The sequence below is a fragment of the Dermacentor andersoni genome, chromosome 11 (assembly GCF_023375885.2).
Source record: "Dermacentor andersoni chromosome 11, qqDerAnde1_hic_scaffold, whole genome shotgun sequence".
Taxonomy (NCBI): Eukaryota; Metazoa; Arthropoda; class Arachnida; order Ixodida; family Ixodidae; genus Dermacentor; species Dermacentor andersoni.
Genome location: NC_092824.1, coordinates 126574712 through 126588177, shown reverse-complemented (window position 1 = coordinate 126588177; position 13466 = coordinate 126574712). Strand labels below are relative to the sequence as shown.

General features: G+C 41.6%; 1 protein-coding gene across 8 annotated transcripts in view; it reads right to left on the bottom strand.

Annotated features, from left to right (window-relative positions):
- The window catches only part of LOC140214085 (phosphatidylinositol 3-kinase regulatory subunit alpha-like), a 186292-nt gene that overhangs the window by 114302 nt on the left and 58524 nt on the right, over positions 1-13466 (bottom strand). The gene's annotated exons all lie outside the window — the stretch shown is intronic.

Genomic DNA, 13466 nt, shown 5'->3' with positions numbered 1-13466 from the left:
TCCACCCGAGCTCTCTTCTGCTGAGCGCTTTATTACCGCGGGAGATGCTCACAGGCTCACAACGAGTTCGCTACATGGGACCCTTGCTTCTGCGACTTCTCGTTCTCGGCTTAACTGGCTTACCAGTTAAGCCTAGCGCAGCGGGCGCGCGTACTGGATCTGTCTTGCGGTGAGTTTTTGCCCATAAGCGCCGCGACTGTCACACTGTGCTGTACCTTGGGTGAACAAACCCACGTTTGTTGGCGATCTGACTCTGGAGCCTACTCTGTGCCGTGTCGTAGAGTCGACGAACCCTGCCGTAGCACCTATGCGCGTTGCGGAGTGGAGGAGCATCGTGCCCTTTTTTGACCGTCACTCATAGGGTGAGCCTTGTGCAAACCCATCTCCACAAACTGTAGCACCGAATTCTGTTAAGAAATGTAAAGCTCCTTAGCGCAAGTACAGTCGTACCTCATTAAAACGTAGTTGCATATGACAGAAAAATACCTTCGTTATAACCAATATTGTTACACCTGATATCAGTGAGAAACATGTTAGATTTGCTTTGTTATATCCAATAATTTGTTATATCGAGGTATGACCCAGAAGAGCACCAGTAGATGATGAACTCTGCGAACACTGCTACAATCATCCCCAAGAAGCAGCCAAGAGTGCTACAAGGCTTGCGTCAAACTTCACTGTTGAATTTACATCCCTATTCTTATGACATCATTGTGTACACTTCACAAGGTGAGTGGTATCCTGCACAGCAGCAGTACAGCGCATACAAAAGATACACATTATCTACAAAAAGCTTTAATAATTTTAAAAAGATAGTACTTGACAATTAGGTCTAGAGCAAAAATTTATCGCTAGTTAAGGCAATAGTATTGTTGAGGTCATACACAACAAACTATAATCAACATAAAGGACTTGCAATATTCACAAGAAAAAAGACAGCAGATGTGTGCGACCTTGCACTTTACAACCCAATTTCCAGCGAAGATGTTTCTTTTGAGCAGTTGTAAAGAGACTCAGTTTCCTGTAATTACTTCATGCTGTCGTTGTGGTGTGTGTATATGACTGTTCTATTTGAAACCTTGAAACACTTATTAGGAATTTTTTAAAAGCCAGTGATTCATAAGAGAGGTTCTAAGGCTCCAGAGTGCTTGCATATGTAACTTATAACCAAAGCCTTAATTACCCGTCCATTTTGAGCATTGCCTACACATCACTCATTACCCGGTCCTTACTGACATCAAACATAAAGAAGCTGCCCCATTTAGTTTAATGAAGACACCACATGGACCTATCATGCATGAAAAAATAAATATTCAGGGTTAAAAAATTGTAGAGCTCCTAAATGAGCCAGGAACATTACAACATTGTGACACATTAGAATTAAACTGCCACCCATTTCTTTTAAGTATAAAATTTCCAAAAAGCAGAGTTCTCTAGGAACCTTGGGAAACGCAGCTAATAAACGGCAATGTGACACTTCCAAACACTTGCCTAAGAATTTTATTGTTTTTAAAAAAGTTGTATTTGTTGAACATGCATTTAACTTCCCACCCAAATTTTGCGTATAGCATTCCCCCAATGTTTGACAAATTTGACCTCAGTTTTAAGGTCGTAATTATGCCATGGGGCAGCAGTCCCAAGTTTTACACAACTAGCAAAACATGCTCTGAACCACTTGCATACATACTCCATTGCAAAAGGTGCATTTAAACCAACCATTTGGATTGTTGCCTACATAATACCCTTACTGTGCTCCTAATATTCCCCAAATATGAACAACATGCTTTGTTTAGTTCACCGAAGAATCAAACTATGAAACTCATATTATGCACGAAAATATAAAAAATACGCTTATTACACTTAAATTTCTCCCTATTTTCATGAAACTTGAAGTTTGTATCTCGTGCAGTTGGTTTAGGAGTCTGCGAAACAATTCAAATAACAGAAATATAAAACCCTGGAATGCTTGAATGAGGAAGTTTCCACAAATGCTATAATGAACCTACACAGGATGAACATCTATCGCTCATCACTGAGAACATATATTGCTTCCCTACTTCAACAATCAGTAAACACCATGCCTGGCGTATTTTACCGTGGATACCGGGGAAAAGCAACCAAACGCCTTGTATAACACATAAAAATGAGTAGAAAGCCAGTGCTGAGTAACTATTTTCAAATCACAAAAGTAACCTACAGAGTTCAAGCTTTCAGTACACATCACCCAAATGTGGCCTCAATTTTCTTTAAATATGACATCTCTACTATTCTTGTTCCTGCCAAGGACCATGTGCTTGAGGAACGCTTATGTAGAAACAGGCTAAAAATAAAATGAGAACGTCAGAAGTGACACCCGCCATTAGAAAAAATTGAAGTGAGTGATCTTGTAATAGTATTGTAACGGCTCTGCACATTGGACAAGGTTAGACAGTCCAAAAAAACTCGGCACGATGTAAGAAGCATAAGATGAATCTTGTTATGGAGGGAACTGCCCAGCGCCAGGCTTCCCTGTAATGCAAGCATGTATGATGCATCCCGCGAGTCATCTGCTACAGCACGGCAAGGCACAATAGACAATCCTTGCTGGCCAAGCAGGGGATATTTATAAGTACTACTTACGTAGCAAGTGACTTCGACAAAAACATTTGCACACCCTCAATACTACACCAATTTATGCCGCGAAAAGAGTGAAAAATTTAAACAAATGCCCTGCACTCTTCTCCTTGAAAAAGCCACTCCAGCTATGAGCAAGCTGGACAACATCATGCGCATGGTGTTTGCACGTCACATACTTGCCGCTCGCAATGCACCAATGGAAAGTAGCAGCGAGAACAGCTGGGGAATTTATATGAAATACAGAAAGCACAGAAGCACCTCTGAAAATGAACCACACAGCAAGAAGGCAGAAGAAAATAGAGGAGGTGGGGGTTGCAGGGGTGGTGGCTGTAAAAAAAATTTCCCGATGACTGTCAATGGTAATGCATTAGCATTAGCAATGCAATGCATTGATTCAATATAGCAACACAATGTATTGCCACTATCAAAATGAGTTATGTATAGCTATGTACTGGCAGCAGGATTCCTCCTTCACGCTTCCCCAACACTTGGCATCATCTAGCGACACTGCTGCCACGAAGCCACTGTCCAGAGCAATTGCATGGCACGCCAGTGCATGCGAACACCAACAATTCAGCTCCTCGCATCCATGGTTTATGCACTTCTCTGATTCTACCTTGGCTACAATTAAACCCCTTTTAAATGTTCTTGTAGCAGAATGCTCACCGAATAGCTTTTTACGGTCTAGTGTATCTTTTTTAAGGGCCCAATGAGGGGTGCTTTAGCAGCAGACTTCAGTAGCTCGTTCCATATTTATGATGCACCCTGGCCAAAAAGTCAGCTCAATAATGGAGGCTCAATAATGCTTGTTGGGTGAGTTGGTTCATAACGAAAAAAAATAAATGTACGTACTGCACAAAATTGAACACAGTGACATAGTAAGGGAAACGTGTCAAAGTCTCATGGTGGTAAACACGACGAAAAGAACGTTTGAGTTAGGAAAAGCCTTTACGGGGCGGCGTGAGCATAAGAAAAATACATATATCAAGAAAGCACGCGTTACAAACCAAATAGGAAAAACCTAACACACGACAAACTATCCACAAGGCGAGTTAATTGAGAATGTCTGAAGTCCTCAAAAATAATGTGTTATGAAGTTCAACATATTTACAGCAAGTCTATCGACATAGCCGCATCACCTAGTTGTCGCTGCTTCCGACGACACGTCGTTGGGCCCACCGATGCGCCTGGATCGTCCGGTCGACTTCTCTTAGCCTGCGGGTTGTAGCTGCAGGTAGTCCGGGAAATGACTCCATCAGCCTGTGGCTGTGCAGTCTCCGGTAGAGCGCCTGCACAGCTCCCGAGTCGCGGCCGCAGCAGCTGAAGAGCAGCTTCTACTGGGTTGCCGCCATCTTCAAGCTCCATCTGCCCTGTCTGGCCTCCAGCTCCTTCTGCCCCTCATCATTCCAGAATGTAGTTGGGCTGCCCTCTTCGGCTACGTGTCTCTTTTTCCTGTTGGCCATGTAGCTCTGTGTGCACTTTCGCACTTCTTCTTTCATATATTGTATTCTTTTTATTGGGACGCTCTTATTTTCTAACTTCTTTTTTCCCACCGACTCCTCGAGATTTCTTGTCCTCTTCTTGTCTTCTGCTGTTTCTTCTTCTTTCTTTCTTTATTGGCTCATGAAAGCACTAACTTTCAGCTACCTTTATTTTTCGTCATTCATGAATATAAGCCCTTAATCGCACGTGCGCGAGAACATGTAATCACATTGTCACAACGACAGAATATAGCAAGCCACGCAAAAAATACTTCTCACTATCCATTAAAGAAATAGATGTGTCATTTATGCAAGCTTTCCCTTTTAGAGATATATATAATGCTTCCATCAGCTCCCAGACAGTGGTATCTCGTCTTTCACTCATGATCTTGATTTCTCGGAAGTCAGGAACGCACATGCAAGTTTGACAATGCCCAGGCAAATGCATATTCCCTTTTATTTTTAACTGACAAAATTTTCGATCTAAAGGCTCAACCAGACGTACGCGTTCCAATGCGTCCGCACACGCCGCGCTGACTCGACGTCGCGTGGCGCCCGACGGAGGAAGAGGGCGTGCACCCAAACGATGCACGAGTTGCCGCGCGTCTCGTCGCGGCGGCGCAGTCTTGCTAGCTTGCCATGTTCAAGGCAGTCTAGCCTTCGCTTAACGGCCACGTTAAGCAATGTGTTACATATTAGACAGTTTTAGTTTAGCGTCAGCAACTATAGCGTACGCTATACGCTATAATATAGCGTACGCTAAGCAGCGCACGTTTTCTACAATTTTAGTTGACCGGCGATATCTTCGAATCTCAGAGGCCATATGCCGTTGCCATATGCCGGCTATTTCGTCCCATTAGCAAAAGGTGGCGCTGACATCTCGAATGTTTCTTTCGTTAGGCTTCGACTCGTTCGAAACGAGAAGCGATCTCGAAAACACCACGAGGTTATCCATAATACTCTGTCGTCGAAGCGGCCTGAGACTAAGCGAAAGCCGTTTACACAGTCATTCGCTACGAACGAAGTGCATTTTACAAAAGCAACGCCAAATTCAATTCGAAGCGGGCAGCCGGGACCGCCGCCATGTTTCCCGCAAGCTCCGCAAACTCAGCAACAACGCTAGGGTGACCCGGGCTTGCCTGAACGTCGCGCGAAGAGTCGTTCCGGAAGTGACGTTGGCTTGCCGTGGTCATGTGAGGTGTGTCATGCTACTGACGCGAGCGGCAGCTTCCGGCGCGGGCGCAAAAATTCTAGCGGTTGTAGGTCTCCACGCCGCCGCGCGCCGACACGCGAAACAGCCTCCGCGCCTGACGCCGTACGCGCCCAGGCGTGGTGCGACGCGTGCGGCGCATTGGAACGCGTACGTCTGGTTGAGCCTTAATGTGTCATCATTTAAAGTGGCCGCTTTAGAAACAACTTCCTCAAGTAATGAAGTCAAGGTGACGTGTCCTGGTTACTAAGACGACTTCTCTTGAATCTTCTCAGTTCTTTAAAGCCAGTGATGTTACTACTCCCCCGGTTGAATAAGAATGATCTTGAAAACCACTTGCACAGAAATAATTTTATCTTGTTCGGGCTTCCTGAACAACTTGAAGAAACCAATAGTTTATTGCTAAGCAGTATTGCTGCATTTTTCACAGAAAAACTACAGATCGGTTGTCCCAAGATTGAAAGATACCACAGAATTGGAAGACTCCAGCAGGGTCGCACACGTCCAATCATTTTTAAGTTGCTTGACTTTCCCGATAAGATTGAAGTATTAAGAAATGGTCGCAAACTTACAAACTCGGACATGCGCATTGGTGAAGCTTTTTCTGCTTGTGTACGGTCCATTTGCAGGAAACTGTGGGATTCCACTGCCTCACACAGCAAAAATGGTCACGCTGTACGTGTAAGGTTTGATCATGTGTTCATCGACATCTGCTATGACTGGGATCACAAAACTAATCCCGTTGTTATGGCTTCAACTCGTTCTTCTTATACTTCCCCCAAGTCTGCTTTGGATGGTACAAAGCGACGACAGAAGATATGGCATGAAGACCTTAAAATTCTTAATGTGAATGCCAGAAGCCTAGTTAATAAGTTTCCCGACTTTGTCTCCTTGACCGCTTCTAATGCGCCTCACATCATTGGTGTTACCGAGACGTGGTTTGACCACGACATTTTCGATGCTGAAGTTACTTCGCCTGGCTTTATCGTTGTGCGCTGCAGCAGAACACACGAAAGAGGTGATGGCATAGATCTATTCTTGTGGTCTGATATTACCATCCTGATTTTTTTTTTTTTTGTCCTAATGAAGTAGAATCTGTGTGGTGTAACATGTCACATGGCAACTGCTCTGTCATTATTGGTGTAATTTATCCCCCTCTGGGGTCTAATGTTGAGCAACTGAACTCTTTAGGAGCATTTCTTCATCATTTATGCATGTCATGTTCCAACTTAGTTCCGCTGGAAGATTTTAATGCACCATGCATTTCAAGGCAATCTTGGTCTATCACTGGCTATGATTCTTCATCCTGTAAAGAACGAACAATGATTTCCCTCTCGTGTAACTTAAAACAAATTGCCATTGAGAATAGCAGAAGCCCCTCTTCTCCAGACCTTGTATTTCTTAGCAGAAATCTTGTTGAAAATGGCTATACATGTGACGTGCATCTAATTGTTGACCCCTTAGCTGTACTAGTTCCTAACAATGTTCTTATTCCTAACCCTGAATTTGTTCTTCATACTTTTTGTGACTTCACACAAGCTGATGACCAGTCTATAAGTAATTTTCTAGCCAATTGTTTTGCAGATTTTGAGCGCCGCAGTGTCTACCATGATCTAAATAGTTTGGCTGAGTTTTTCAATGCTGCTATATGCACATGCGTCAGCCGCTTTGTTCCACTTAAAACCAAGAAAAAAAACATTGACGTGCCATGGATGACTAGAGATATCCTTCACCTTTCCTGCCGCCTTGCTAGACTTAGGCGACAAAGATACACTGCCGACACTCTTGCAGCCACACGGTTTAAAGCTGTTAACGATGAACCTCGACGAAAAACTAAAACCGCCAGAGATTTCTTTTATGCCATCACCTTACCTATTTTGCTAAAATAATATCCTAAAAAATTTTGGGGTGTGATTTCACCTCGTAAATAATGTTTCAATCCTTCAGAATAAACCATGTTTCCACTATTAATCGTCGTGTTATTGCAACAGATTTCAACTCGTATTTTCAGTCAGTCTTATCTGCAGACAACTTTGAAATCTCACCTTTCAGTTCAGAATCATGGCTTGCAATTAATAACTTAAATGTATTTTTGCCAGGTGTCCTAAACATGGCTTTAAAGTTAGATTCTAAAAAGGGGTTGGGGTTCTGGTAACATTCATAATTCCTTTCTCATACGGTATGCATTCTGGTCCAGCGGGTTTCTTGCAGTGACATTTAATAAATCCCTTGAAACAAGTACCATTCCATCAGCATGGAAAGTTGCAAAAGTTATTCCTTTGCACAAGTCTGGGAGTAAACAAGATCTATCCAACTACAGGCTGATTTCCTTAGCCTCTAGTTGCAGTAAACATTTAGAACATGTCATCTACAAACATACTGAGTTTCTTGAAGCCAACAATATTTTAACAGTCTTTCAGCATGGATTTTGTAGTGGCCCAAGCACCATTACACAAACATCTGGACTTGCTTATGACATCTGCCATGCACCTGACCTAGGCCTTCAAATCGATACCATAATTGCAGACTTTTCCAAAGCTTTCGATACAGTTGTATATTCCAAGCTTTTGCATAAACAAAATACTATTTTAAATACCCGTAGCCTAGTTGCCTGAATCTCCAGTTTTCTCTCAGATAGGTCGCAATACATTTGTTTCAATTCTGCCAAATCACCTACGGTGGCCATTACCTCTGGTGTACCGCAAGGTGCAGTTTTAGGCCCACTTCTCTTCCTCCTGTATGTAAATGACCAGCCTAACAATGTGCTATCAACGAAAATCCATTTTTACGCCGATGACTGCATTATCTATAACACAATTACTAGTCACGAAGATCGCGTCGTTCTGAATAAAGCATTTTCCAACTTTTGTACTTTGTGTAACGAGTGGCAGATGAACATAAATTTTTGCAAAACTGTCCCTATGTCTTTCTCAACACGTACTACCCAATTGTGCTTTCCTCACGATACCTCCATTCTAAGTAGTAATGAACAGGTTGCAGACACTCCTCGTATAACTATAGATGAAGTTAGAAGGGCCTTGCAAGACACTGCGCACGGCAGCTTCCACAACATGCGGCTGCTTCACAATCCGCTTCTCTTCTTTACGCAGTTTCTTGGCCTTCTGATGCAACCGTATGACAACTGCCGGGATGTCATTGCGATCACCGCCTTTGCGCATGACCGCGACGCCCCACCACGACACGTGCATGAAAATCCGATATGGATGCCAACGGATTACCTGTATCATCGCATCAGGTCAGCAAGCACTGAGCGCTTCCTGTGGGACCTGCAGGGGGCGTCACTGTGCCGAGATGCTATAAAAGGACTTCCAGCAAATTTCCTTGCCACTGGGCACGGCAGCTTCCACAACATGCGGCTGCTTCACAATCCGCTTCTCTTCTTTACGCAGGTGAGAAGGCATCATGATAAATGTTTTCGATCTAGTAGCCCATGTTTGCTGATGCTGCCGTGCCCATTGATGAGTTTTGCATCGCATGTGGTACTGTATTCACTCCGACTGCTGTTGTTACTTGGAGGGGATATTGAGTCGAATCCTGGTCCTGACCTATCACAAATTGCGAATCAACTGAAATTCATGGCGTCCGACATCAAAGAAATCAAAGACATAAGATTATCCGCTATTGATGTTAAATTGGACGCTCTGGCTGCCTTGGAAGAGAAAGTTTCTTCATGCCAGAATCAAATTGAACACATGAGTAACACAATTCAGTCACTTGAGGCGCGAATTGACGATTTAGAGAACCATAGCAGACGATCCAATTTAATCATTTATGGCCTTCCGGAATCTGAGAAAGAGGATACCGAATCACTTGAAAAGGCCGTCAATGAAGGTATCTTTAAGAAAATTCTTGAAATTAATGACATTGATATAGAGCACATTCGCAGGTTGGGCCGACCAAACACTAGAAAGTTAAGGCCAGTGATTCTCAAGTTAACGGACTCGCGTAATAAAGTAAAAATTCTAAAGAAAGGTTATAAACTAAAAAATACTGAATATTCTATTGGTGAAGATTTCTCGCTTAGAGTACGTGAGGTCAGAAGAAAGTTATGGGCAAGTGCAAAAACAAACCGTGAAAAGCATGATAAGGTTTCTTTGGCTTTTGATAAACTGTATATCAATAACGTGGCCTATGTGTGGGATGAGAACAAAAATGATAAAGTACTTCTGCAAAAAAACAAAAACAACAAACCAAATCGCCCTTTGACGCGCAGTTGCATGCAAATGCAGCACAAAACTTGAGCAGTAGTATCCAAAGCAGCACTTCATCACACTTCTACAATGAAACCGTTAGTCATGTTACTCGTGCTAAGCCAAAGAAACAGTACCCGAGACTTTTAAATATTAATGCCCGGAGCATTATTAACAAGAAAGATATCCTGGAATTAAAGTTAATTGAACATGACCCACACATTTCAGTCCTTACTGAAACTTGGTTGCACAGCGACATAGCAGACGACTTAGTCTTTCCTTCTTCTTATAAAGTTTTTTGAAGAGACAGAGAAACGAGGGGCGGGGGCGTAGCAATCCTTGTTAAATCTTCAATCGAGGCAGTGGTACTCGACTGCTTCCGCGACCTTGAGTGTTTATGCTTAAAAATATCTTGCTGGGGTCATAGCTTCATCCTGATAGCATGCTACAGGCCACCTGATTGTACTCCTGATTACCTAATTAAATTGCGAGAGTGTATGTACTTCTGTCGCAATAAGAAAGTTTTTTTGCTGGGTGATTTTAATTTGCCCAGCGTCGACTGGGAGCGACTGAAAGGAACTAGCAATTTCAACAAAAATATGAATATTGTCTTTGATATTATGCTCACTCATGACCTGGTTCAAATTGTCAAACAGCTCACTCGCATCCAGGGTTCATCTTGCTCGATATTAGATTTGGCCTTTATCAACCGTGATTTTACTGAACACACCGTCATAGTTGAAGAAGGTTTATCAGACCACTGTCTTGTATATATGTCAATTCCCCTAGTGAAATTTGCTTCTCATAAAACTAGTAGCTTACGCTATTTTAGAGATTACGACAGAGCTAACAATGCTTCTGTGATTACATATATGGAAAATTGCCTGATTGATTTTGCTGAAGAGCATCATAATGTATGTTTGCTATGGAAAAAGTTTGCTGATATGTGCAATTATTGTTTGAATACGTTCGTACCAAACAAGCGAAAGTGCATAGATGTACACCCTGGGTAACGCGAAAAATTATTCATCTGAAACGGAAACTAAAACGGGCTAAAAGGTCTACTCCAAATCCTATTATCATTAATGGTATCAAAAACGATCTCACACGTGCAATTCACGAGTCTAAGGACTTCTTTTTCACAACAACTTTGCCCAACTTTATGAATAATGAACCAAGAAAATTTTGGGATTACTTGAGCGATGCTGACAGGCACATGACGCAGGTTTCGGTTGATGGCATCTCTATTACAGATCTACAAGTCATCACCGAGTATTTTAATACTTATTTTACTGGAGTGTTTTCAAAGGCAAGTACAACCGTGAATCTGCGGCAAGGGGCTTTTTCAGCATACCAGGTTGATTTTATTTCATATCACGGTGTAGTCGCAATGCTGTTAAATCTGAAAACAAAATCGACTTGCGGTCCTGATGGTTTGCCCAATATTTTTCTTCGTCGTTATACCGAAACTATTGCTAAATTTCTTGTGATCTTGTTTCGATGTTCACTATTAAGTGCGAGGCTACCTGATGAATGGAAGACAGCTCAAGTTATACCCGTCTATAAAAAAGGTGACCGTTTGTTATTAGAAAATTATCGCCCAATATCCTTAACATCTTCTTGTTGTAAATTGTTGGAACACGTTGTAGCAAAACGCATCACTCAATTCGTTGAGGAAAACTCTATACTCTCAAGCTTTCAACACGGATTTAGAAGAAATTTCTCTACTGCAACACAATTGGTCACGGTAGTACATTCATTTGCAGCATGCATAGATAATTGTGGACAAATTGACGCAATGTTCTTAGATTTTAGTAAAGCATTTGACAGAGTTATTCATGATAAATTGCTCAACAAACTTGTAAATATTAACCTTCCTGACATTTTGGTCTCTTGGGTTTCAGATTACTTACATAACCGAACGCAGTTTGTTTCAATTGACGGTTTTGATTCCATCAGTCTTCCTGTAACATCAGGTGTGCCTCAAGGAAGTGTTCTGGGACCCTTACTGTTTCTTTTATATATAAATGACATTGTCTCCGTAATTACTCCTGGAACTCAAATTAGGTTATTTGCAGATGTCTTATTTCATGAAATCAGAGGTGTACATGATCAGGTTGAGTTGAATTCTAATTTCATTAATGTATCTAAGTGGTGCACAGATTTTGGCATGACTGTTAACACCGATAAAACTGTTTATCTTTGTGTAACGCTTAAGAAAACTCCTCTAAAATATATTTATAACCTGACATCTCATCCTTTGAAACAGGTTACCAGTTACAAGTACCTAGGAGTGACAATCACTAATAACCTATGTTGGAATCTGCACATTGATAACATTTGCTCTTCAGCTTTCCGCAAACTTTGTTACTTAAGACATAAACTTCGTAATTCTCCTCCTGATGTCAAACTTCTTAGTTATTTCACATTCATTCGACCTAAGCTTGAATATTGCTCTATTGTTTGGGATCCTTATACTAAGCTTAACATTAAGAAGTTAGAAAGGATTCAGCGAAAAGCTGTCAGGTTTATCTATTCCAAATTCAGGTATACTGATTCTCCTTCTGAGCTCATGAAAGCTAACAACATTGAGCTACTTGAATTGAGAAGAAAAAAATGTCGTTTGAATTTCTTAAACTTGCTTCTTAACGGTAAAATGGCTATTGATCAGACACAGTTTCTTTCCCCTTTGGCCACAAGACCTATGCGACATTACGAAACACACTTTCTAACCTCTTACTTCGCAAGAACAGACATTTATAAGTTTTCCTTTTTTCCGCGTTCTGTGTCCGACTGGAATAGCCTAACAGAACCTTATGACGCACTATATGACTAGATGTTCGTCTTTTTGTGTTCTTTCCTCTGGTACTACCATGCTTCTTTTCTTGTTGTTCTCCTTTTGTGTAAAACAGATACTCTGTAAATTGTATTGCCCGTCCTGCTTGGACCAGATTGGTCTGCAGTATGTATTAAATAAATAAATGAAACAAGGGAAAGCGGCAGGAGAAGATGGAATAACAGTCAATTTAATCAAACATGGAGAAGACTTCATGCTTGGAAAACTGGCGGCCCTTTATACGAACTGTCTATCCACTTCAAGGAACTGTCTATCCTCTTCAAGGATACCAGAGAACTGGAAGAATGCCAACATTAAACTAATCCACAAAAAGGTAGACATTAAAGAATTGAAAAATTATAGGTGCATTAGCTTACTTTCAGTATTGTACAAAATATTCACCAAGATAATTTCCAATAATATAAGGGCAACACTTGACTTCAGTCAATTAAGAAAACGGGCAAGCTTTGGGAAGGCATACTCTACAATGGATTACATCCATGTCATCGATCAGGTTATCTTGAAATTTGCAGAGTACAATTAGCTTCCCTATATGGCTTTCCTAGATTACAAATAGGTATTTGTTTCAGTAGAGATACCAGCAGTCATAGAGGCATTACATAATCAAGGAGTACAGGCTGCTTAGGTTAACAGCTTCGAAAATATCTACAGAAATTCCACAGCTGCCTTAATTCTACACAAGAAAAGTAGGAAGATCCTTATAAAGAAAGGGGTCAGACAAGGAGGCACAATTTCTCCAATGCTATTCACTACAAGTTTGAAATAAGTATTCAAGCTATTAAACTGGGAAGGCTTAGGAGTAAGGATCAAAGACGGATATCTCGGCAATTTTAGGTTTGCAAATGACATTGTCCTGTTCAGCAACACTGGAGACGAGTTACAACAAATGATTGAGGACCTTAACAGAGAGAGTGTAAGAGTGGGGTTGAAGATTAATATGCAGAAGACAAAGACAATGATGAATAGGTAGGCAAGGGAACAAGAGTTCAAGATCTCCAGTCAGCCTCTAGAGTCTGTGAAGGAGTACGTTTACCTAGGTCAATTAATCACAGGGAACCCTGATCATGAATTAAGACGGCAAGCTGGGCGAG